At 40.9% G+C, this 26,302-nt stretch overlaps 1 protein-coding gene across 5 annotated transcripts in view; it reads right to left on the bottom strand.

The window, feature by feature from the left end:
- Window positions 1–26,302, bottom strand: part of CALD1 (caldesmon 1) — a 175,707-nt gene that overhangs the window by 103,749 nt on the left and 45,656 nt on the right. For all 5 annotated transcript variants that reach the window (XM_048301128.1, XM_048301129.1, XM_048301132.1 and 2 more), the window contains one exon: window positions 1,272–1,365. The gene's annotated coding sequence lies outside the window, so the exon portion shown is untranslated. The remainder of the gene's footprint in view (window positions 1–1,271; window positions 1,366–26,302) is intronic.

The raw sequence follows: 26,302 nt of genomic DNA, 5'->3' as shown, positions 1-26,302 counted from the left end.
AGGTATCAGAAAAACTCTGGAGGGCAGTCACTGCTCTCTTTGAATATCCTATCCTTAGCACAGGGGAAAAGAGCTTCCATTTCTGATCCCACTTGCTTTTGGACAATATGGCCTTCTTTTCCCGGATTCATATTTTGGAGGAAATTAAGTACTTCATAAATGCACTACTCGTGGGAGCATGTGGGAACTTAGACATCTCATGGGAAGAAGTGTTCCATGGGAAATTTTGGAACATTTAGGCTGGTTCTGAATCAAAAAGAAATCCTAATTTTGAAACATCAGCATTTCCTACAACTGGAAATACCAGATTGCATCTGGCTTCAGTTCTGAATACACCCCCCAACAAAGGCTCGAAAGCAATGCAGAACTGCAAAACAACAACCCGGGCTGAGAACAGCCTGCAACAATTATCAGCCCATTCAGCACTTGCACAAACCTTCTCAGAAGTGTAGACAAAGTTAAATTTGCTTCCCCAGGGACGATGACAAAAGCAGCTGAAATAGGCCCGGACCCAGGAATCCTGATAGGGAGGGAAGGCTGCTTCTAAGGGAGCTGCCTCAATGCTGGGGTGATATTTCTGACCCATCATTCTGCTGTCACAGGCACTGCCTAAACTTTGAGCCAGGCCACAGTTTGTCTCCACAGTCTGGAATTTCCGTATATTGAGGGGCTAAAGTTTACACTCATTATAAACACTTCCTTTAAATGGTTTGTGAGCCCTCACTTGTTCTGGCAGTGAAAGAACAATGTTTGTAAAAACATGTCTAAGTCTTCCATGTTTTAAATAGTGAGTAAACACAGTTACTTGGTCTCTCACCTACTTCTCAGAGCCTGCTTGCTCTAAAAAGAAGACACAACAGGATAGTAGCACACCAGCATATGATCATAACACAAGTAAATATGATTTAAGACTCCCATTGCAAGAAAAAACTTGCTAAAATGCAGTGGAGAAATGGAACTTCTAAAAGAATGGCCGTACGCTGACAAATTTATTACTGTAAACACAAAGATTTTGAGCTGAAAGTAAAATTCCATGTGAAATGCTTTAAATCTACTATCAGTTCTGAACAAAGTAATCACCAGTGTCAGTGACACCAGAGGGACAGGAGCCAAGGGTCTGCTGCAGGGCTCTCCACTGATTTTCAGAGGAATTTGGATCAGTCTCCAAAGAAATAAGAAAACACACAAGAAAAAAAAGCCTCAAAACCACCCCCCAACTTCTGAATACCACAGGAAAGGAAGTCTGAGATAACTTCTTTGATCATACTCACAGGAAGGCAGTCAGAGGAAATATTCTGAGCTTTTCAGTAACAAACCAGCTGCTTGATGAATCAAAATGACGACTCCAGAAAAACGAGGTGATCTCTGTACAAAAGCAGGAAATAAAGAACCTTATTTAGCAAAGGCATAATTACTCTGCATTCTTCATTCTTCTTCCATACAGTCCTCTTTAATGACACTCCTAGAAAGTTTTGGGGCTTTTTTTAAATATGGAATAAAACTCAAAAAGTTTGCAAGACACCAACTAAACCCACTGTCAAAAGCTCTAGAAATTAGAATTTAACAAAGGAGATTCTGATTTCCCAAAATCTCTTAACGAAGTCAGTCACTAAAACATCTTTAAGAAGTGAAGCTGATACAGACTTGCTGTTAGCACAAGATGAAACAAACTCTCTGACCAGCAGTGAATTTTCACAGCAGAGCCAGGTTTCCAGCACACCCCCCCGAGGATATAGGATATTCCCTGCAATATAAAACATGTTCAGGAAAGTACTCTGCAAAAGCAGATAAACAGTAAAATTACAGTCTTTAGATGATATGAAACTATTCCATTTAATAAAACTTAAAGTCAGTGCTAAGAAATGGGGAAAGAGTTCATAGTTGAATTTCTATGGGCAAACTGAATTCATTGTTCAGAAGTAAAGGTACAGGAGAAAAAACCCCTTAGATCTTTATACACACAGCAATCAACTCTAAACAAGCCAAGGACAATCAAAGCCATCTTGGAGTCTGAGGAAGAGTCCTCTGAGAATGTTAGCTGGCTCACTAAAAGGGTTGCCATGCATTGGATGCCCACCCTGACACAAGGACAGCACAACAATTTGTGGGTGATCTGGTAGAAACCCATAATGGACACCAGGAAATGGAGTAAGAACAAGCTTCAGGGAACTGGGGCACTTCCCCCTGAAGACAGGTTCTGCATTCAGCTACCTCTTGGTAGCATACAAACATGCCAGAGTAAAAATAAAAACTGAGCTTTCTTTAGAGAGCCTCTCGTGGTCTGTTCTCTTTAGAACCAAGGGCCTTCACACTGAACATCCTGCTGCCAACTGAGGAAATGGATTCTTTAAAAATCAACCTGATTTCAGTTATTTTAAGATAATAGCATGGGGTTGGTATTTGCATTAATTTCTGGTTATTCACTGGAAACTCAGACTTTTGATGACTCAATGCAAATGACTGTTCTGCAATTTCAACAACAGTTTTACAGTCTGGTCTCTAGGTTTTAAGACACCCATCACTGATTTACATTATTGCAAATGTTAGGGTGGCCAAAGCCAAGAATTTGATTCAATGTATTAGGAGTTTCAGTATTAGATTCAAGAGATCTCAACCCCCATTTGATGCTGAGCATTATTATGCATATATCACATAAGAAAAAAGAACAATATTAGAAGACATCCCTGATTATCAAGGTATGAAAAGAACAACCAAGAATTTCAAATCTTCTTCCTCTCCCTGGCTACACCTGCTTACAGCAAGAGCAGACCAGGCTCTATCAGTCCAGAGCTTCAACTCATGAATAGCAAGGCCCTTCCAGGGCACTGAATTAATTCCAACTTTTCCACTAACTTGAAAAGCTTACTTTGCCCATTTCTATTTTTTTAGCAGGAATAACTTTGAGACATTCAGATCATGCTTTTGGAGGATCCTGGGTTGAAAAGTCCTTTTCTACTTCAAACTATTTGTTCTCTTTCAATCTCTTCAAGATTTTTAAAATGGAGACAAACCCCAAAAATTTTTCATTTTCTTCCCAACAGTCATGAAGACATTTTCTGCTGGTCTCCTTGTATTTGCTCTGATCTAAACTAACACTTTTCTGAAAGTTCAACATAATTTGTGATATCAATAAAATGACTGAAATACTCCCTCACAGTGTTTGCCTTCCAAAAGAGCTTCTATCTCACCACAATTCCATTGTAAGCTTACTTTGAGGGGCCATGAACAATTTAACAAACAGGTTATTTCCATACAACTAAAGCGTGAAGGAAGGTCAGGCCCAGGTCAAAAAAAACAGACTCCATAAATCCAAACCCTCCAATCCAACAAACATCCCTCAGGTTTGGACACATTTTGGGCTGTAATCTTCAGTGGTAAAATTGGCACCACTTTTACTGATTCTTCAGTAAAAAAATTCCCCTGACCATAAACTTTGGGTTCATGTTCTGCTCTCATTTGTGCAATGGCATGAAGAGCATCCCAGACCCTGGCACACACCCAGCATTGCACATTCAAGCACTCAATTTCCAGCTCACATGGGCACTAGATTCCCAGATAACACAGGACAGTAACCATTAAATACAATTTTAGTAACAGAAACACTTTTATCGGAAATTCTTAAAAATGCTTGATCAGTACTTTGTGGCTTAAGAAACTCAGGAGTTGCTACTCCCTTGATTCTGAAAACTGGGGAAATCAAATCACATCCAAGGTCATTCAGCAGTTAAGCTACAACATTTAAGTGTGGGTTGGGGGAGTTATTAAAAGTATATGCATGCACACCCAAAGAAAAGCGTAGTTTCACTCCCCTCTCCTCTGTTAATGAATTTGGTTCTGTTACACCTGGCAGTGTATTGAATGGAAATAAAGTTATGGAGCCCAGTCACCAAACTCTGTGTTGCAGGTATTCCATTTTATCCAAGAGCTCAACAGCTAGGGCTGTGCCAGGGTTCAGCTCTCATCTCTTCTTCCATGGAATTTAGCTTACATCTTCCAGAGGAGACACTCTAGCCCTTCCTCCACGCCCTTTCCTGACAGTAGTGGTGCCAAGAGTATAAGGGGAACTGTAACACTCTAGGCTAGAGGTCCAGTTAGCTCCCTATCCTGTCCCCAGTAGTGATCAATATCAGATGCTTAGGGTAGAATATAAGGACAGGGAAAGTATATAATGATGCATCCCACAAATACTCTACAGCAGCTTATGACTTCCAGAATGCCTCAGCCAAAGGTGGAATCCATGTATTTACTGATCTCCATGGCAGCTTTTTTCCATTAGGTTCAGCAGCTGCCAACACTGAACAAAGCCCCGTGCCAGAGTGCCCGCTCACCTAACGCACAGTTAGCTCTGGTACGGACATAGAGAGTGTCCAGCGCTGCATCCCACTCAGTGGAGCAATCCCAAACCTGACAGCAAGACGGTTAAAAAGCTGCCTTGGAAATAGCACACCTGGGTCTCAGTCTCACTTACGTATTTAATCATTTAGGAAAATGAAATGAGATCAGTAGGAGAGAGTGGGAACATAAAGAGTAGTTGAAAAGTGCACTTGAGGGTTCTTTGTGACAAAGAAGGTGACCCAGTCTACCTACTGGGTTCTGGGTTAGCAGCCTACTATATAAGAGAAGGACTCATCCTCTAGTCTGTAAAAGCAGCAAACATTTCACAGAATCACAGAACAGTTCAGGTTAGACCACACCTCTGGAGATCACCCAGTCCAATTCCCTGCTCCGAGCAGGCTGCCCCAGCATCATGTCCAGCTGGGGATTGACTGTTCCCACGGATGCCAACACCACAGCCTCCCTGGGAAATCTGTTTCAGTGTTGATCACTTACAAAGTTCTTCCCTACATTTTAATGGAATTATTTTATTTCAGTTTCTCTCTTTTTCCCCTGTCCTTTCCCTGGGCACCATTGAGAAGACTCTAGTTGGGTTGTTATTGTCATCTGCCCCCCCCCTCCCATGGTGACAGTCACAGTGTGTGACAGCCATAGAGTGGCTGTTAAACTTGAATCTCATCCCAGTTACAGATAGGCATTTTTATCCATAGATTTCAATATTGGCTCTTGTGCAAATTACTTTTTTTCCCTCAAGTAATGAAAATGACAGCAGGAAACCACTTTTTTTTGAAAAATAGTCTAGGTGAAGTATTTCTTTGAATAGACTTCTTCCAAAACTACTTTTCTGCTTTTGAGGTTTATGTCGTCACTGTTCTCACGTAGTTTATTTACTTAGGAAGGTATAGAGGGAGCACATAAAACCTTTCCTTGGATGTGCTATGTTCATGAAGAAGGCTCTTCAATACAGAATTCGGCAAACAAGTGTTGCCAGCAGAAGAGGGGACAGGAAGCATCAAACCCATCCATCACTAGGATACCCAAAACAGGTGTCCAAGGAATTTGTTTTCTAGCATGACCTAGAAAGGGGAGGTGTGTTGACACATGTGAACTGCTCACCCAGACACTTACAGGCAGATTATCAGTACAAAACATCAGTGCTCAAAGTAAATAAAAACACCTCATGCAGCAATACACTTGAGTTAAGTTTAAAAACCATAGACAAATCCCACTGGCTTCTGGCTAAGTACACATTTACTGAACACAGTTTGCTGTACCTGAGCTCTGCCTCCCAGAGGGTTGCAGCCATCTCCTGGGGAAAAAATTGTGAAGGACAAAGATTTTCCCCTTCCCTTCCATCACACTGCTAAGATCCTTTTAATGAGAAACTCATCCGACCTCCAAAGTTTCAGAAAATGACAGATTTCCCCTCCACCACCTTAAAATGCCAGTTTATCTTTATGTGGACTTGAGCAGCAGGACACCCTAATATTTTGGAGAAAAGTCATTCCTCTTACATTCACAATGATACTCTCTCAACAAAAGTGAACATCTTCCAGATACAATGACTGCCCTACGTACAGGCTTTCATTCTGCACGTCCTGGCATGGAACAGGAAAGACAAAAAAAGTGTTTCCTGAGATTAAACACAACCAAAAGGAGGACTAGGTACAGCTCCCACTGAGCGAAAGTAGACTGTGAGATCTTCGCACTGTTATGCCTGAAAGCAGAGGCTAACAAACAAGCAAAGTATGTGTGCATCTGAGCAGATGTGGGCTGGAACAGCATCCTCAGCCATGCAAATATAGCACTTGCTTCCTTCTTTGGCCACATTTGTGCTACTAAGCAGAAACCATTTGCTAACCACACAGCAGTGGCATTCACATTAGCAGAAAACCAGACTCCTCATCTCTTCCTGCTTTGATCAGCAGTTACTGACCACAGGAATAAACAGAGGGTTGTGTTCTTCAGTTGCTCCAAGCAGGATCTGCTGTTCTCACATGGACATCAGTGACAGCAAGAACAGGCCAAGCCTGTTCCAGAATAGCCCTTTGTCCTCATGCAAACCTCTCTCGCCAACAGAGGAGCGACACGCACGGCAAGGAAAAGACAGCTGAAGGAGGGTATTCTCCTCTCAAATTGTGTGTTTGGAAGCACAAACATTTTAAAATTTAAAAGCCAGAGCTTGAGAGATCCCTGGTTTTAATCTGGAAATTGAACATAAGCTCACCTACATCACTGGCAGTGGATACAGGCATGTCTGCTACAGAACGTGCTTCTGAGGGAAACTATTTACTGCTAATAAAAAGTCCCAAATTCCTTGCAAATTCACTGCCCCTTTCAGAAAAGGGTTCCAGAAAGCTTAGAGCTTTAATCCAAATTGTTAATAATCCATGAAGAATACGGCATAATAATTCAGAAAATAGTCTCTTCCAACAGACAGTAAATGGAAACTGCCTGCTTTAAAGCATATTTTGACAGCTGCTAGCATCATTCAACATTTCAAATAAAAGAATCTGCTCAAAAGAAACAGAGTAAGGAAGTGAAAAAATTTGAAACAAGAAAAAGGTCTCTTGTGAAAAGCTCTGATTTTCTCCTCTTCTGTGTCGTCTTCAGCTATTGAATGGAAACACACTGGTGGGTTGGGTGTCGAGAGAGAGGGGACTGCAGGGAAAACTCTGTGAGTTGTATTCTTTTCAGCGAAGTTTAATTAATGGCATTTCTGAGAAGAATTTTGATTGACAGGATTAGTGCCAGCACTAAAAGTTACTATTTGTGGATCCTGGAGCTCACAGCTCCCATAAAAATAAAACAGTTCAGAAAAGAGCTTTGTTGCAAATGAAGGCATTCCCTCAGCAGGGAAGGTTCATGTGAACCTCTTCTGTGGCTTCCCTTCACATGGGTATTTCTGTGGAGATAGGATAGAATAAAGTCCCAGGAGAACACACTTCCCATGAGGCAAAAGGTTTGATTCCATTTTCTAGGTTAGTCCTTGGGGAAGGGTTTCTGAAAGGAATCAAAATTAAACTCTAAGAATGAGTGTTCCCAAGTTTCGTGGAGGGAAACATTTGGTTCCACTTTCTTTTCTTTTGGATTTATTTCAGCTTTTAGTTCAGACTAAGTTTTAGCTTTCAAATTCTTACCTCCTTCCTACTAAGATAATCCAGTATTTTCCTAGTGACACTCAGCTCAAAAGATTTCAATTCTCTAATTGCCTATAAAGACTTGGGACAAATTATTAAGTTGACCACAAGCATTGAATTTTATTTTATCATTGTCAAATCTTTAAGTACTATCTCAAATAAACCATTTTTTAGAAGGAGTAATGCATCACATGCCAAAACAAGAAACTGAAAATAAGCCAATGCTGCTCCACTGCAAAAACAAGGGAAGGACACAGCATTCCAGTTCCCACAGGAAGCACACACCAGTTTGCTGAACCATCCTCCAGAAACTTTGAAATGGAAGAAAAGAAGAAAAAAAATTTGATTCTTTTCACTTTCTACATCCCTTCTCTATCACCTTCCTTAAAAAGGATAACATAGTTCAGACCCACTTATTCTATCCCAGAAGTTTTCATGCATCTCATTTGCATCACATCTTGACATTTTTGCCCCATTTTTTCCTCTGCTCTTCTCCTGCTTTCCTGCCCATTGTGCCTCCCCCACTGTACTGTTCTCCAGATTATTTGTTTCCTCCTGTTCACATTCTTGCTACACCGAACTTGAACCAATCCTCTTCCTCCTACTCCTTATTGTTATTGTCTTGATATTTACTACCTCTGATCCTATCAGTTTGGGTTTTTTTTCCCCATAAATCTCCAATATCTCCCTTTTTGTGCCTTAAAAATGCTTGGATAACATTATTTCTTCCAATTATAATCACTCATCTTGCCTTTCTGCCTTCTCACTGAAGCAAGATGAACAGAGCTAAACTTCCACAGAGGAAAAGTATCATGGTGCACCAGCATGCTGCCACTTATTCAGGAATAATGCAAAAAAACAACACAAAAAGCTTTTTTGAAGTGGCTTTATTAGGTATGGAAAGCTTGCAAATCAGGCATCACACAAAGACTGTCCCAGTAGTAACATTATTGGTGATTAATACATATATCTTCTTCCACAGTCTGTTTCCAGTGACCCAACAAACCACCACTTTTATTCCAGCTACTACATTTCTGTCTGGGAACAGCTGGAGGTTTGATGCTTTCAGCTCCCACTGCTGCTGGCAGTGGTTAGTAGGGATGACTGGTACACAAACCTTTAAGGCCACAGCATTACTATCTCAACTTTAATTAGCTTAAAAACACCTGCAGAAAGCAGCAGATACACCTGAATACTCAAGGGACTCGATGTCCACACGAATACCGAAATTTTAGTCCACTCAGGAAAGCAGACTGATTGTCACACACAGGCACCATCACCTCCACCATCAAAGTAATCAGTTTTGTCACCACGTGCTGCAAAGTGGATCACCCTGACTTCTTCCCGTTCTGCCCCATGGACGGAGGAAATGAAGTTGCTGGAGAAGGCATGGCAAGCACGTCTGTTTTCTAACTTTTCACTCAATGTGCAAACACAAAACCTGGCAGTTTGCAATCCATCATCTAAAGGAAAACCACCGAGGCTGCTTGTCAGCCTTCAAACACTACCTGTGTGCTCAGTGATATCTGAGCTTTGCCAAACCCACTCCATTTATTTTGATGAACTACAGCTCATAACTTCAATATGCAGTTTTAAATCTCTCCTCACTTGGCAGCCACATAAACAGCAAGGAATGTGCACATGAAAAAAAAGTTATCCTGGTCACACCTATTACTTTTCCAAAAGGAAGGGCATGCTCAGGTACTGTAGATGAGAATCTAGATGACTGAACCCCAGCTACTTGTTTAGACTGTTAGTCTTGCTTTCAATGGTAGGAAATATTACAAAAAAATCCATGTAACACATACAAGCTAAGTGCAAATGATGAAAGAAATCAGCAAGGGAAAAGAGGCCAGAGAGCTGTTGTGATGGAAGAATAGCAGCTGGGAAAACTGAAGTCAACCCAGCTATGTTATTTTTTAATTAAAAATAAACACAGCCTTTGTTGCCAAGGGATTGGTTAGCATTCCATTTCAAAAGAAAAAAAAAAGGAATTTTGTTTTACTTCATTCTCATTCCCCTCCTAACCTCCCTCCCCCCTCTCTGTCCCCTCCTTCTCCCCCAAAAAGTATTTATAGATTTTGCAAAAAAAGAGCATGGTCATAAATTTTAGTTCAGTCTGCAACACCACACAGAACCACCTATTTTTAAGGCATTCTCTTTCTCTCACATCAATGCCTCCTTGACTAAAAATAGTCAGACTATCATTTTAATTTTGTTAATTACTTTGTCTTCTGCTGCTGAGGTCCATGCTAGCTGTACAAGTATGCATGACTAAAGTGCATGTGTGTGAAGGATAAAAACCCTGCTCAGACAGCCCTTTTAATGAAGACTTCAGCAGACCCGTGTTAATCCTTCCAAGTTCACCCTTGCTTTTCTTAACCCTAAAGAAGCTTTTCCTCACATCTGGTTAGGGGTCTGTCGTAGTTTCTATGAAATTTGCTTGTGTCCAAGACCAGTAAAGCCTTACACTGTTCCTTTGCAGTCCTCACTTCACAATCGGGAGCGTGGAATCACTAGCAGAGAAAATCCAAAGAATCCAAAGACTCAGTTCAGGATTTTCACACATTCCAAGGCCTCAAAGGTTAACTATTTTTAAAGGCTGACTACCTCATTACCCTCTTTCCCCATAGCTTTTCATTCATTCATCTTACACGTTTCTTGTGTGCTTTTATTACGCCTGACCTCAGAGAAGGTTTCTGCTCCCAAGGTTTTTTCCACACAGCTTCCACATCACAGCTCAAAATCTTATCTGGCATAATCAACTTCTGTTTTCTCTCTTCACCATCTGCTTTGCTAGTTATACATCTTATTTAAGACATTTTAGACCATTATTCATATGAAATACATATCCAGAGATAGTAGCAATTGCTCTGGTAAAATACATAGAAGTTGATGGGGCAAACCTCCCCCAAACCATATCAATGAAACTGATGTTTCCTGTAGAAATATCCATCTTCAGCTGAGCAAATGTATCAGTTCTTGTTGAATCAAATAAAGATCTATCTAATATTTAGTCATTAAGCTAAGTGGTGAGAAAAAAGAATTGAGATGAAGTAAAAAAAATTGCATGTACATCCTGCATCTCAGGTAAGTACCATCATGTCATCAGCCTAAAATGGTGTTCAGGAGTGGGATTTGTTTGCTACCTGGACTATCTGGAATCACTCCAGTTTACATTAAGAGAATGTCCACTGAAAAAGGGAATGTAATTATTCAATTATTCGTTCAGTGCGGAGCAACTACAAGAAAAGTTTCATGACCAGTAACAGCAGGATACAGGATGGCAAATGCACCCACATTTTCACAAGACAAAGACCCAATAGCCACCCCAGCTGCACAGAGTGGCATTTCAACCTTCAATCCTGCAAAGAGATCTGAAAATGGATTAGACTGAAAGCGTGTCTCTTTCTGCTTTCCTATTTAACAAGGCCCTTCTGTGCATCCCAATAAATTTTCAGAAGGACTTCAAATTCATGAAAATTTAAAGACAGAAATAATTTTTCACCCAGCTCTGGTCAGTATCTGCTGACTCACATCCAGATTCCTCTAGTATTTGAATCTTCCATTGACTCCAGAGAAAATTTGTGGTTGACCACAGAGCATAAGCTTAGCTAACTAAATACCATAATGCATATTATTTGCCATGCGACAGTAAGCACAGGGAAAAGAGGACACTGGGTTGCAAAACATTTTTCTTTAGGCTTTGCATACTTTTTGGAATAGGAAAGAAAACCACATTAGGCAAAGCAATGTATTTGTTTTGTCTCAAGGACATTGGCTCACAAATAAATGTTACTGCAACTAGTCAGAGTTCAAGTCATTGTTGCCCAAACTATAAAAGAAGAAAAAAAAAAAAAAAAAAAAAAAAAAAAGGAAAAAGACAAGGCCTTTGGAAATCAAATGTTATTCCTTATCCCGAGAAAATATAAATAACTCAAAAATTTAGTGACCAACATTACACAACAGAATGAATTCTGGGTATTTAAGCATCAAAGCAGAGCTGAAACGTTCTGTGAACATTAACTCTGTTTTGTGGCAACATAAAATTGGATTCAGCATTAGAAAATAAGAGAAAGGCAGTGAGAGGAGAAACTTGGCACTGGCAGACCCTAAACACACTAGGCTTCAGCCTCCTTGGGTTTTACACCAATTTCCCTAAAAGAATAGATTTTAGTTGAATTAAACATGATTGCAGGGATGGCTTTATCTTTCAGATGCTTACTTGCTGCCAAAGTCTAGGGTACATGAAAACAGAGAAGTCAGAGAGGCTTCTCAGTTAAACTCTTTTTTTTTTTTTCCAGATAGGGCGACTATTTGACTACCAAAGTAGAAACCTCCTAATTCTTACTGCAGAGGAGGATTCTATGATCCTTCTCACAGTGTTTCTGCCTTTCTTCAAGATCCGCAACAGCACAGTCTAAAAACCAAACCAATGCAAAATCTTTGGGAGGTTCCTTCCGCTGCCTGTAAAACAGCAGGGGGGTAGGTACAATGACAAATTCTGAGCAGGAGAGGGGAACCAAATTAAAAGTCAAAAGTGCAAGGGGAAGACAGAAGATCCTGCCTAGAGGGAAAGAGTTGTAATAAACCAAGAAACGCCATCAGTCTTTTTATTCAGAAGAAGAGTCACAGCAGCAAGAATAACAGTGATTTTGCTGTTTTAAAAGGCTGGGAGGCTTCTCTCACCAGCACTATTTTGTCTTTTACATCACAGACCAAGCAGCTAAGCCACTGAAAATGCAAGCATGTGCCAAAATGGGCAAAGCATTCAAGACCATCCACATGTCCCGTCTTCATCTGGCAAACAGAAAATGCAATGCTATTTACAGCCTTTTGATATTTCTTTGTTTCTCATGGGAAACTAGTTGATGTTGTCTATTGCCAGCTCTCATTGTTAACAACACTCATGGAGAGTTTATTAATTTTTGTGTGATGCCATTTTTCCAAAGCAACCTTTCTATAAGGGTCACATTAGATTAATAAACAGTAAAAGTATCATATAGACATCAGGACTCATTCACCAAGTGGAATTCAAGAAGACTGATGCTTAAATTTTATGTATTTCTTATTTAAAAAACAGAACTCTCTTGTCAGCCTCAGGATTTCCTTGATCTTTAAGTTGCAGAAATATACAAAACTAAATAATAGTCGCCCACTCCACTAATTTCTCCTATCCCATAATATACAAAACACAGTTCAAAGAACATTTCTATTTGAATACGTTCCATCTTCCTTTCCCAGTCCTGAAAATCTGTGAATGAAGTAGTTCATATGTGAAATGATGCCTATATTCATCCACTCAGCAGACACCAAGTTAACACTCCCCTCAACTGCAAAGAGGGACTATTTTATCTGGAATGGCAGAGCCCTAGCCCATCAGAATTGCCACATTGTGACAATGGCATGAAGTTACCACCAGTTTAGGTTCTTTTCTTTTGATATAAGTCAGAGAGAGGATCTCTGCTCTCTACATCCCTCAATGCTTTTCAATTTATTAGGCCACACTACCTATTGCAGCTTACATCTACTTTATGAACACTTAAAATAACACTGCCACCCGCAGCTGCGTGAAAAAAGCTGACGGAAGGAATAGCTGTGGAAACAAATCTGTCCTATGCTTTAGATAAAAACACACCCAGAACACACAGCACGAGGAGGAAAGAAGACCTGGAAGATTAAAGCAAAGATGTTAAAAACAAAGTGAAGCAGTGATACGTTGGCATCAAAGAAGATGGAAAAAGATGGGCAGGATGACTGGCACAAAGGGAATGAGGCAGGTTTAGCAATAGGCTTGAATAGGTTCCTTACACCAGAGGCCCAAAGCAGCTCTTACAGCACCTCCAGTTGTTGCAGCTGCATGGTGTCACTTCAAGGCATTATGACATTATTCTTTTATATTTGTAGGATCCTCAGTGGTGCTTGTCTCCTCTCTCAGATAGGAGGAGTGCACCAAAAGCCTTATGATAACAAATACTTCATGCAACAAGGCTCACTCTACCTGTGTGTCCTGAAACAGGAGGTTAAAAAAAGATAATCAAAGAAAGGGGGGGAAAAAAAGAGAAGAATGAGGGTTTGAGAAGGTAAATGGCTAGTGCTGTAGCTCTGAGTTTAATCTACAAAACAGCTTTCATCAAAACAATTAGATTGTTCTCCTCTGAGCCATTCATCATCTCAGACATTTTTCTAATTTTGACTTCTACCCACTAGAGATCAGAAACCTTCTAAAAAATTATCATCTAGGGATTCCTCAGCCGGAATTTGGACTGCCCTACGTAATTCCTCCAGACAGTGCTCCTTGACTTTTTCCCATAGACCTCACCATTGCAGTGCAATGCCTGGAATGCCAGCACCATGCTGCAGAAATTGGGCAGAGTACTGGTGAGAGCAGCAGCAGCTGTGGCAGCCCACTGAGGCACAGAATGACTTCCAGTTCATGTTTGGCTACTTTGCATTTTCCATCCAGGGTGCCAGAAGGGACAGTAGTTTTAGTGATCCTTCTAGCAGCAAATCCCCAGTCCCAGTCATGGCTTTGCCCTCGGCGTATTTGTGGGAAATCAGAAGAGCTGCATTCCAGCATGAAGAAAACACAGTTGAAACTCCACACAGAGAAGGCTTCAGGTAATACTTTATTATCTCTTCACCTGGCTAAATCTTTATGGTTTCTTGCCATACACAAGCACAAATATATCTCTACTCACTTTTAGTCAACATTCAACCACACTGAAGTTTTTGCTTCTGTCTGTGCTATGCAAAGGATTTCCACTGCACTAAGGATTGATCCAAAGCATTCAATCTCACAACAAACCTGTGAAGGAAGGAGTCACTTCTGTTCTCATTTTACAAAAGGCTGATAATAAAAGAGGGAAAATAACTTGTACAGTCACAGACATGTTCTGTGAATGAAGAGTTTGCACGGGGGCCTCCCAGTGTGTCAAACAGTGAAACAGCTTTTTTATTATTATTATTTGGTTTTCTTTACAGGGGAAAAAAAAGGCCACTCTCTCTGAAAGAAACAAATTATTCATTTCCTAGAAACACAAAACTGGTTTCTGTCAAATTCTTTCAGTGGTATGCTCTGAAAAGGGAGAGCGGGCAGTGACAAATGAGGCAGAAGATGATAAACTGCTGACTTCTCCAGAAATAGCAATTCCATTGCTGTCAGCTTGGTGGCTTGAGCCAGAACCAAAGCACAAACCCTACACAGACTGAAGGGCCTCTTTATACAACCATAAATGACATCTAAATCTTTTAAAATAATGGGGGGAAGAGGAGGCTGTAGAAAACAGAGGAAGCTTCAGACAAGTCCTGAGTACTGTCTTGTTCTAAGCCTACGAAACAGCAGCAATATCTTTAGAGCCCCTTTAGAACTGCAGTAGGATCACCTGTGCTTGGGGATTGACCAAACACCTCTGAAGACACTCCATGAAAATCTCCATGGAGTTAATGTAGACACAGATTTCTCAGCCCCCAAAGAGTGTAGCATTCTTACAACTTCAAGACAGATCTAACAGAACTTCAGAGAGACATCCAGGAGAATGCTGACTGTCCATAATAAATTTCTACTTATCTGACAGTCTTAAGAGTTCTTGAAATCAGGACACAATGCTTAAAATGTATCTATTCATTGCCTTCTTCATTCTTTCAAAGAGGAAGATACTCCCTGGGGGCATTCAGAAGAGGTACATGGTAGGTACATCTACACTCTGATGAAATCTTAAGTTTTCCTGGACTATTTGCCCTTCTTCCATGAGGTGTCCATGGCCTAAGACTCATGAGTAGACCAACCAACAGCAAGCCAAGCTGTTCTATTCTTAGGACAAACACTAAAAACTTGTTCCGTTCCCAGATGTGCAGATTCCTCTGTTGATTGATTTGTCTCCATTTTTAAATACCTGTCCCAATACAGACTGCCTGATTGTTCATAGCAGTGATGGGTTGGTTTGCTCTCTTTGGTGCCCTGCACACCACATCCCTGGTGACACATCCACAGCCAAGCAATAATAGATCAATTTACATCAATGTAAAATTTATTGCTAGAGCATAAAAGGGGAAAAAAAAAGAAATAAACAAAAACCCTAAACCAAAAACCTCACACATACAATTTTGCCAGTTCAATCTTGCCTTTACAACTGCAGCCTTTGACTAGTACACAAACAGCTTCTTCTAGGAAGAAAAAGCTGCACTACTTTCAATGAGAAGTACAATTCTGAACAGATGCAGCTAAGCCCTGACAAATCCCTGGGTAGACGTAGTTATTTCAGTTTGAGAGCTTAGAGTGTGACTGGAAATCCGAACACTTTGAAGATGACATAAATCAAAGTAGCCTCTCCTTCAACGGGATGATTTCCTCTGCTTGGAGTCCCTTCCACTTTGAGAGAATGGATATAAATTAGTCACTCAAAGCAACACACACTGTTCACCAGGATTATGTGAAGTACTTTTTCTAAGGAGAGGAAAATGAGCTTTTTTCCTCACGTCTGCTTGTACAACTCAAAACCTTGTTATAACAACATGATGCTGGGTGACTACTTTGACTGTAGAACAGTGACAGAAAATCAGCTTCTCTCCAGTTTAAATGCAGAGGGAAACCTCAGCACCATGGCAGGAGGGAAGTGTGGTGACACAGGACAAACCCTCTTATACTCACAAGCTTGTGCCAATGGTGGGGATTGTATGTGTTTGAGAATGGACCTACAGGCTATAGGATTCATGGGTGATTTCCAGTTCTGCACTTTCTTCCACCTCCACACCAGCATCATTAGGGCAACCAGATGATTAGCTGTGTTTCTTCTGGGATGTCTTTAGATGTGTCCCATGTGAAGGTAGCCAGCTCAGCTACCAGAACAGAAGTCATTTCAAGAATGTGAGCAGTGGGATACAGCTGAAGAACTGCTCAGTCTCAGCAATACAAACTACCATGGCTGTGCAGCTGCTCCCCCAGGAGCAACAATCCTGGGATCACTCTGTACCAGAGAGGAACTACAGCATTATGCCTGTTCAACTGGTCTGAAGGATGAGAACACCTTTTGGATCTTGTTCTTGCAACAGTTTTCCCCTGCTCTTTCCTCTACTATGAAATACCAAACACCTCACAGACAATGCAGTATGAGAGGCTTGCCATGTGCTTTGCACAGTCCAAAGACTGATTTCCAGCCTCCAGACTAAAAGTGGAACTTGTCCACAAGACGTAAACTGAACTTCATTTATATACTAGCATCCCCACTGGGGGTATGGTGCTCATCGTATTCACTTCTAATAACTCCAGAGAATAATCCCTATTTAGGCCTACAGATGGTTGCATCAAGTAGATAGACATTTTATATACACTGATAAATCTTACAACAGATGTAGCACAAAAACGGTGTGCAAACATACTATCTTCCATAGTCCAAATAAAGTACAGCAGGACACTTCCTCAGATAGGAACTTTTCTGTGGAAACTAGTCCTACTGAGATCAGGAAAAATACACATTAGTAAGGTTTTGCTCTAAAGAATAAGCTTCAGTGGTACACTGATAAAAATGCATCTACTGGAACAATTAATTTTAAAAACTCAGCATCTTACAAGGAGCTGCTCTAATTACTGCCTTAATCAACATCATAACTTACAATACAACTGGCAATTAACATATGGTAAATAGCATCTGCCAATTAGACTATCATGTGCACTGTGCATCTGATTCCTGTTTTCACTGGAATGCAGCTATTAGTGCTGGAACTTGTCCAGAGTCTCTGCTTTGGCCTCTAATGCTCTTTAGATGAGCAACCCTCAACTTTATGCAGCAGTTAAGAGGAAGACAGCATTCCTGCACACATGAATTAGGTCATAGATATGAACCTTGAAAGGACATTCATTAGTCATTTTTAGAGCTCCGCTGCTTTAAAGTAGAAGAAAATAAATCACAGAATACATCCACTTCATCACTGCATAGTGTCATCGCAGACAGCAAAGTTAGAACTGTATTAATCACACATATCCCACCATTTCTCCCTTTGTTCCCTGACCATCCTTTCCCTTTTCTTCCTTCTTCTTTGCTAAACTTCATAGACTGGAAAAAAACCACAGGCACTTTAATTATTCAAGATCAAATCTCTGCTCTTGTCAAGTGTCTTTTATGGATGGCTAAGGATTCCGCTTTCCAGGACCACCTGTATTTGCTCAGCATCTGTTAGGACAGTTTTGCAAGCCCACAGTTTTTGCTCCTGATGAAGCTGCAATACCCAAACACAGAGTGCTCAGCAAGTCACAGAGGTAGGAGCTGTGAAGCCCCCTAAACTTCCTGCACATTGAAGAAGCACAAGACAGTGAGGCATTCTAAGTAACTGCATGATCAAAGCATGAAGAAAAAAGGGAGCTATCTTAAAAAGTCTGTAAGGGTCGCTTTAACTTTCTGAAATCAAAATCATTCAAAGGGGCATGTTCCAAATTTTAAAATTAAAAACCAAATGTACCATGGAAAGTCTGTGCTTTTACCTGCCTCGGTAACTCACGCTAGAGCGGCAAAACAATCTTTATCCAAAAGATTCCACAAGTGGTGAGGGTGACAATTCTTTTTAGGGTTCCAGAGAAAAAGCATGCTGGGGAGAAAGCCACTGCCACAATTATCAGCCAAAGTACAGAAAACACTTCAAGCCTTGGAAAGACATCCTTTTACCAACAAGGGAAAGTTGTGACCTAGGACTCAAGATGAGACTTCTCTGCCTAACTCTGTCACGTGGTTTTGGGGTGAGATTGGGGACAGGGGGTTACCTCAATGCTGCTTCTCCCCCTGCTGCCCTTTGATTCTCATCTGATCAGATTTTAAGTCTCTGAGGCCTTGGAATGCCTTTCAACATAAACAGTGCTTAAGCTTGCCTTAAGTGTGGTATAAAACTATTAATACAGAAAATAGAAAGTGTTTTGGTTTCTTCTCTCTGGGATAGAAAGAATACCAATAGAAAGTCAAAGGAAGCACGCAAAATTTTCCACACTAATCTGTTGACTGCATGCTGCAGAGTCAGGGTCCATTAGGAGCAATGTAGGCCTTGCTTCAGCCTGAAAGCCAAAGCTCAGTTGTCATTTCCCTTCGTGCAATGTACACAGCAAAGGTTTATGTGCACCATTCCATCATGTGCTCCTGCTGCTGTCAAATACAGAAATGGAAGAAAAGGGAAACACGTACCAATGAAGTAATTTTCCTTCCCACCTACTACCTCGGGCTGAGATGATGTCAGATTTCACAAGCAAAACAAGTTTCAATGACAGCAACATTTGAGAGGAGAAAATCCAAAGGAAATCTATGTTTATCAAAAAGTGCTGCTGCTGATTCAACACGCAGCATCCCTACTGCCAAGTCTGTAAGGAATCAAGACTGTGTGTGATACATGGCTGTCACTGCTGGAGAGCTTTGGCTTTCACAGAATGAAGAAAAATTGCCTAAAGGCTATACTCTCTCCTATACAAAACAAATCCTGAAGGGTATAAGGCTGGTTACCTTTACTATCAAGATATCCAGCTTCCTGCTGAACCATAAAAAATGGTATTGGTCTAGTAGCTGCTGTAATTTCTGAGAGCTCTCAATCATCTCTACTAAATTAGGAATAGTATAGGAATAAATGTAAAGAAAAAAATGGGTCCCTTTGACACTGCAGTAAAAATGGGAAGGGTGGGAAGGGGGCAGTCATGCTGGCATTATGCCACTTGAAGTGCTGCTTCTTCCAGGGAATTTCTCTGCAGGACAGCTGTGGTTGGACTGCATCCTTTTTGGGCCAAAGGGGACAAGACTTGGACTGAGAACATCACCCTCAGTCTTGACCTTTAGTCACTGCTGAAAGTAACACTGTAATTTTTAATAGTGTAGAAGCACTTGGGAGAATTAAATTCAAGTTTCCCTACTCTCTATCTCCTCTATACATTAAGATGGATGCATACACTACCTAGATTTATTAGATCTGGCATACCAGGATTCATCTGGCTGTATCAAAACATAGATCTGCTGCCTTCCTCTTTCCTCCTCATAACCAAGCAAGCTTCAGCAAAAGCAGAGATTGGAGAGAACAAAACAATCAAGTGGAAACTGCTTTCCCTAGATTTCCCTCTCCTTGCTCCTGGCTTGCTGCTCTTTCACATGCCCTACTATTCAGGACAGCAGCCTCCATTTGAGGTAGGATTTGAAAAGGATGAGGGAAAAATTGACCCATTTTTTCCCCCCTTGCATATGACTTTTTAGAAAGACAGGTGAGGAAGGTACATGACACTTTTGGTGAAGTATTAGTGGCTCCTGTCATTTCAGGGTAACCTTAGACTTGGAAAAAAAATACAGCAAGCTTGAATCACATTGAAGCCCTGATTTAGCAAAGTGCTCCAAAACACATGCTTATAGTTAAGCATATGCCTAAATGCTTTGCTGATTAGGACCTATGTTGGTAAAGGGGGCAATTGATTAATGGCTTCTGACAACCACCAGAAACTAATGAGCCACAGACCTCTGCTTTTTCCTCCAAATGACTGTACTTAAACCCAAAGGAAATTTCATTATGGAAACAGAAAACACTTATAAATAAATCATACGTGTCTCCTTCGCAAATATTAAGTTTTATCTGCAATTAGTGGTAAACCCAAACTTCTTTTCATACAGTAATCAGAGACAGTGCCATTTGCCCTATGAAGCTGGTTATCCTTTCAAACCCATAAATTTCTTCCTAGCACTCCATGGTTTACAGAAAGCTCTGTGAACCCAGCTAAATCAACCATGAAATATGCAGAATCCAACATAGGAACCAAAGGGTTGCCTGAGACAAACTTCAGGGTGACTCTTGCCAGCACTGTACAACCCACCTACAACTAAGCACTCCTCAACACGACGTGCTGAAACCTGCTTCATGCTGCTTCCCACTGAGACACATTATGGGATCAAATCCCAGGGAATTCACATCTTTGCTAGCTCCCACATGAGGGATGGAAAATCTCTGGAACAGTCAGAGGATAACTTCAATCCTCAAAGACTCAATCCAGCTATTTACCAATGTTCACCATTGTGAAGGTTTTCTGACTGGCCATGTGTTTTAGCTCTTACTTTATTCGTATTTAGAGGAAGGAAAATCCTATGATACATCTCCAGGAGCCATGACATTCAAGCCTAATGTCAACCTTACCTAAATCTCATTAAACAACTCATCTTGTTTTTTCCTAGCACCATTCACTACAGCACAACACTGACACCACTCCCAGCAGGATGAAAGGAATCACTTATGTTAACACTGATCTAACAGATACACCTAGAAGCCTCAAGATCATAACTTATAAAACAGGAGACAGCAATATTTGAGGTCTCGTTGTTACCACTCATAAGGAATGTAAATTTAATCTCCCTTTTTCCATTTTTACATATGTATTTTAGTCATCTAAACCAGATTTCAAGAGTAGGAATATGTTATATAATGAAAAATGACATGAGAAATACACAATTGATGCCGTACAAGACTTTTACAGAAGTTTGAGGGCAGAGATGGAAGTGGCTCTCATCCAGCATGGTAACTGTGAGCAGTTAATTTCCTTCACCTACACCCTCTTTCTGAAAGCACTACTTCACCTGCAATTTTAAGGATAACCAAGGTAGTTTGAATTCACAACTGGCTGACCAGTTACACCCAGACTGAGGTTTCACACTCACTAGGTTTGTGCACAAAACTCCCACCAAAGCCTGCAAATCTGAACATCTGTGCCCACAGTTTTTTGCCCTGTTAGCTCATGGTGTTGACACCTGCATCACACCTTTGTACCAGCTCTGCCATGGCTTTGCAAGCAAAGGCAGTACCTAATCCACCACATAGCCTGCCAGTAGAAAGTGAAGCTGGCAGCTGGCTTGCTAGCACCAGGAATCAGCAGTGAGGATTTGGATCACAGATGCATCACACTATCCAACTACAACGTTTCTTATTGATTGCTATGAGCCCTCATGGATAATTTGTCACTGAACCACGACCTGCTGATGAGATGGAGACTTCAGTTGCCATAGTTTTATTTAAATGTTTCTTGAATAGCCATCATGGCCTTTGTAACAGAGATGAACTCTTAAAGGCAACTCTGAGGAAAGAAAAGTGACATCACTAACATTCCTGAGGCCTTGGGGAAATGACCAAACCCAATTTTTTTTTTTTCTTTTTAATCCATAAAAAATTGTTTCAGTTCCCTAGGTTTGCATCAGATCAGACAGATTCTAACAATGCCCCAGAGGAATGGGTGGGGAGGCAAAAGGAAAACACTTGTTTTTTTCACAAATCTACAAAAATAAGATATTACATTACTAAGCAAATTCTCAGTGTTTACACTTCTGTTTCATTGTGAAGAGGAAAACAAATACCTACCTTTGCACAAGTGACTTATCAATATGTTTATTGTAATTCAGATCCTGGCTCAAAACATACTTGAAAGTCTATTTCATGTTTCCATGGATTTCAATTACCCTTCTGTAAATACACAAACAGAATTTTATAAACAATACCTAGCAGCCAGCTAAGGTCTACATATTCACCACAGTACCAGAAAACTTTCCGCAGTTTCAAAAGGAAGACAAGGTGGTGAGCTTAAAAACGTGCAGTGCACGGGAAAGTCTGAAACAGCAGGTATTTCCTTCTCCTAGCACTGTGAAAATCTACAGCGTATCAGTTATCACCCTAAGAGGTAAGCTTGGATATTTCTGAAGGTGAGTGCTGTGGCTGGGTAGTCACCAACACAATAAAGGTCACCCCTTTAGGAAGGCTCTGCTGAGAATATTGGCCAGGTTCAGCTTTACCCACACAGAACTGATATCAGTTACACCACTGATATCTGGCCCCATCCATCACACCCACACCTGGGCAAATAATAAAAAAACTCCTTGTCTTCTTCAGAGGATTAGAGCTTTTTCTCTGCTTCATTATAATAACAGATACATTGTGAATTCCTACCATTATGCTTCATTACAGTAACAAGTCCAATCTTATATTTCCTAGGCCTTGTATTTCCACAGCTGTTTTCTCTACTGCATAGTTACGCTGACAGGCACTCTTTTTCATTCCCCCTCTGTTTTACAAAGTAGAAAAAGCTGGCTTGAACTGAATGAACAGCTCAGTAGCATTAAAGAACAGTGATGAACCTTTCCCTCTAGGTCTGCTGTTCTGAATTCAGCATACTCAAACCATGGAAAACGGCTGCTAGGAACTGACCATCTCTTTGCTACACCAATGTACACCTTCTCAATTTACTTCTTTAGGGAATTTATAAGACCTGTCCTCCTCATTAACAACCATCTGAGCATTTAGGAAGCCTCTGGGAAGCCAGGCTGGAGGTGATCGGGATTCTCCTGCTACTACAACAAATCTACTTCAAAGACTCCAAAGTCTTTAAGTCATGGTGTAGCAAGGAGGATTGGAGGAGCAAGCACCTCGCTTTAAGCTGTCCCTCTTACATGGAAGGAGGTGGCTTCCACTTTAATAACATGATATCTTCCACAGGACTCACTCTACTTTCAACAAAATACGTTTGTTCTTCTGTCATGGCATTACCTCTACTTTCTCAAGATTTCTAAAACCAGATATTAAAAATTAATACGAAGCACACCCATAGGTGTTGAAGAAACTTGGCTCCAGATGCATCCTGCTCTCACAAAGTGTTTCTCTAATTGCTGTTCTAAGCACTTGCAAGAACCTCACTGAAGCATTTCACACATGCATTTTCATTCCCCTCATTGCTCTAGGGCTCGCCTCCCTGTTTCAGTGTATTTTGTTTTTTTAGCCTGATCTATCCTGTGAAGCCAGAATGTGGCTGAATATACCAGGCAGCCCAAGCCATTGAGCAGAGAGATCACTGACAATATTCATTGACACATCTTTTGCTATTAATAGCTTAAAAACCCCATGAAAGTTAAGAATTGCAAGTGAAGGGACAAGTAACCAGAACATGCAAAATCAGGCCATTTTCAGTGAGTATTCCCAATTTGTGGGTTAAATCTCTCCAAAAATACATAATTGCTTTCACAAACACTAGAGAATCTTTTACTGAGGCAGTAATTGACAGATCAAAAAAAAAGGAGTCAAAAAACTAAAACCCAGGGCTGGTGGCAAATCACACTGTAGGAACAATATCATATGTTTGGAAACATCAGCTACAAACAGCACTCCTTCCCTCCTGGGTACTGGTCAGTTCCTGGCTGGAAACCTGAGTATATCCACAGGTATACATTGCCTCAGGAAACAGGGGAACAGCTGGAAGAGAGCAATGAAAGTTTTCAGAGCTCTAGGAAACATGGTGTCCATGGAGAATTTGGAAGGGTCGGGCTTGCCAAGCCTAAAAACCAGTAATTCTCACACATATATCAGAGAATGATAAACCCTTCATGTCCCCTGAGGGCAGGAGAAGATGTAATGTGCTTAAAGTGGAGCAACAGAGACTGATTTTCTCCCTTGACACCAGCAATTTCCCTACTAATTTAGACCCTTGGGAAACGTGTAAATGGAAAGATAATGAAGCACTGTTACAGGTCAAGTGAGGCAAACTGCAAACCTCTGCATGGGACACTTCCAGAACAAAATACACCACTCAAAACTCATTTTAAACAGTAACCTCCGCTTTGGGCCAATAGAATGAACCTGATCAGCTGCTGACATTTTTCCAGTCTATCTTCTGTATTATTTAATATATTTTTTAGTACTACCTGCCAGTTTCAGCCTAAGTGCTACTTGTGTGTCTTCAGCAAGAACAGCAGGAAGCTGGAGCTCCTCACAAGACCACAGGATGGAGGAGGAAGTGCATGGTCATTGCCTTCTCCCAAGAAGCACTTGCAGACAGAGGTTCCTAAGGATTCAACTGGCAAGGCAGCAAATCCTCATAGCCAGAAGGTATCAAAAATCGATGGCAGATGTAACAAAACCAAAACCCAAGATACACTGACTATGGACACTGTTAACCATAGATAACAATCAAACCAACATACAAAACCCCAATCTAAAGCCAGTTTGGGATGGCTGTATAAGTATAATGAATTCAAGATGCAGGGAGGTTTTTTGCCAAGCATACAGTTCTAAAGTCCATTAATTCAATTTCTTTTCCTTAAAAAATAGGAATCTGAACATGAACATTTAAAGAAATACAATGGACAGTTACCAGCTTTGACTTTCACTGCGTACCTATTTCCTGTCCTTGAAATTCTCCCCTTAACCACTACTGTTTCCACTTGAACTTCCCCACGTATTTAATTTGCTTATAAAATTCCTTTTCCTATTATTCCACAGCTCTGATCTTGTTTGGATCACCAGCATAGCACGAGTTGATATCAGCTATAGCTGCCACTCTACCAGCATCAGCATCCTGCCTCCAAGAGTGGCTATAAGATATTTGTAAGGAGATGAAACTAATCCACAATTTACCTATCAAATCATGCAATAACAAGCAGGATAAAAACAGGAGAAATTCTTTTTCTGTATCCCTCAGCATTCAGCTTACAGTCTGGAGCATGACATGCACTTAACTTTTAACTTCACGTGCACATCTACACATTATTAAGAGTCACGAAACAATCTTTTTTTATATCCAAGCTACTTAATCAAATTCTTAGGATGATTAAAATTCTGAAATAAATAGGATAGGGGATGGGGAGTAGGGAAGGGAAAATAGCAATAGGGAGACTTTTCTCCCCAAAACACAAGTAAATGGAGTACTAACTCTTGAGCTCACCCTGCTACATGCCACAGGCTTATGGAAGGAGGCACATAGAAAAAAAAGACATCCAAAGCAACACCATTATTCCATCCCAAGGGCAACACAGGTGGACTATAATTTATCAGTGCTTCAAAACATCTGCCTTTTATACACATAAAATAGGAGGCAAGACCCAGAACACACACAGATCTCAGCTTCATACTGCTGTCTCATGTCTAGGAAAAAAGAATCGAATCGAAAAATCTCCTATTGGGTTATTTAGAAGTCCATTGAAGGCTTTGAAGTCTGGATCCAAGCTGTAGCCAGCTCATCCAGACTCATTCTTGAGCTTGGATTTTCTGAGTTTGGATTCTCTGTGAGCCCAGCCAGCCCATTCCTTCCTGCTGTCACAGCCACACTCAGTCATACAGGTGACTCCTTTAACAAAGTCACCTGGCCTTCAAAGCAACTGTCTACAAGGGTCTGAGACCCCCTTTGCTCAAATCAGGACTCTTTTGCCTGTAGCAATGCCATTATTATTTAGACCATAACACGCTTTAGCAAGTCAGCCACTGGAAGCCTTTTCTGGACACCAGGCTCCAAACCCAGCCCTCTCCTAAACAGAATCTAAGACCTCTGGAAAAGTGAGTCCACATCTCTGCTCCCTCTCTGCACAGGCCTATTTTTGGGTGAGTTGGAAACACTTCAGGCAGGAATTGCATTTCACTGAATATTCACGCGATCGGTTGTACAGTGTCACTGACATGCAAATACACCTCTGGCATAGCCAAACACAGAACAGAACAGAACCTCATCTGGATCTGTCAGGTCAGGTTATTCCAAGTGGGAAAACTGAGCTACAAAAAAACCAAGGCATCTTGCTGAATATTCCTGTATCTGCTCACAGAGCTCAACCCAGTCCTGGTGTGACACCAAACCATGCCATAAATCAAGTCCCTCCTGATGGGAGAGAATTTTCTAAAAGTCCTTGCAAGGAGTTTCGAAGATAAACCAAGACTTTTCCTGGAGTTTCAATGCTGCTTGATAGTTGTTTATTAAGTCTTATCAGAGGAACAGAGCCACCAGCCTGACCCAGGTACAGCACAGAGCACAGAAAGCAGGAGAGGAGTCTCTAATGATCAAGATTTACACAGCCTTTTAAAGATAA

This window comes from Corvus hawaiiensis, chromosome 4 (assembly GCF_020740725.1).
Source record: "Corvus hawaiiensis isolate bCorHaw1 chromosome 4, bCorHaw1.pri.cur, whole genome shotgun sequence".
Taxonomy (NCBI): domain Eukaryota; kingdom Metazoa; phylum Chordata; class Aves; order Passeriformes; family Corvidae; genus Corvus; species Corvus hawaiiensis.
This window is presented reverse-complemented; position numbering and strand designations above follow the sequence as displayed.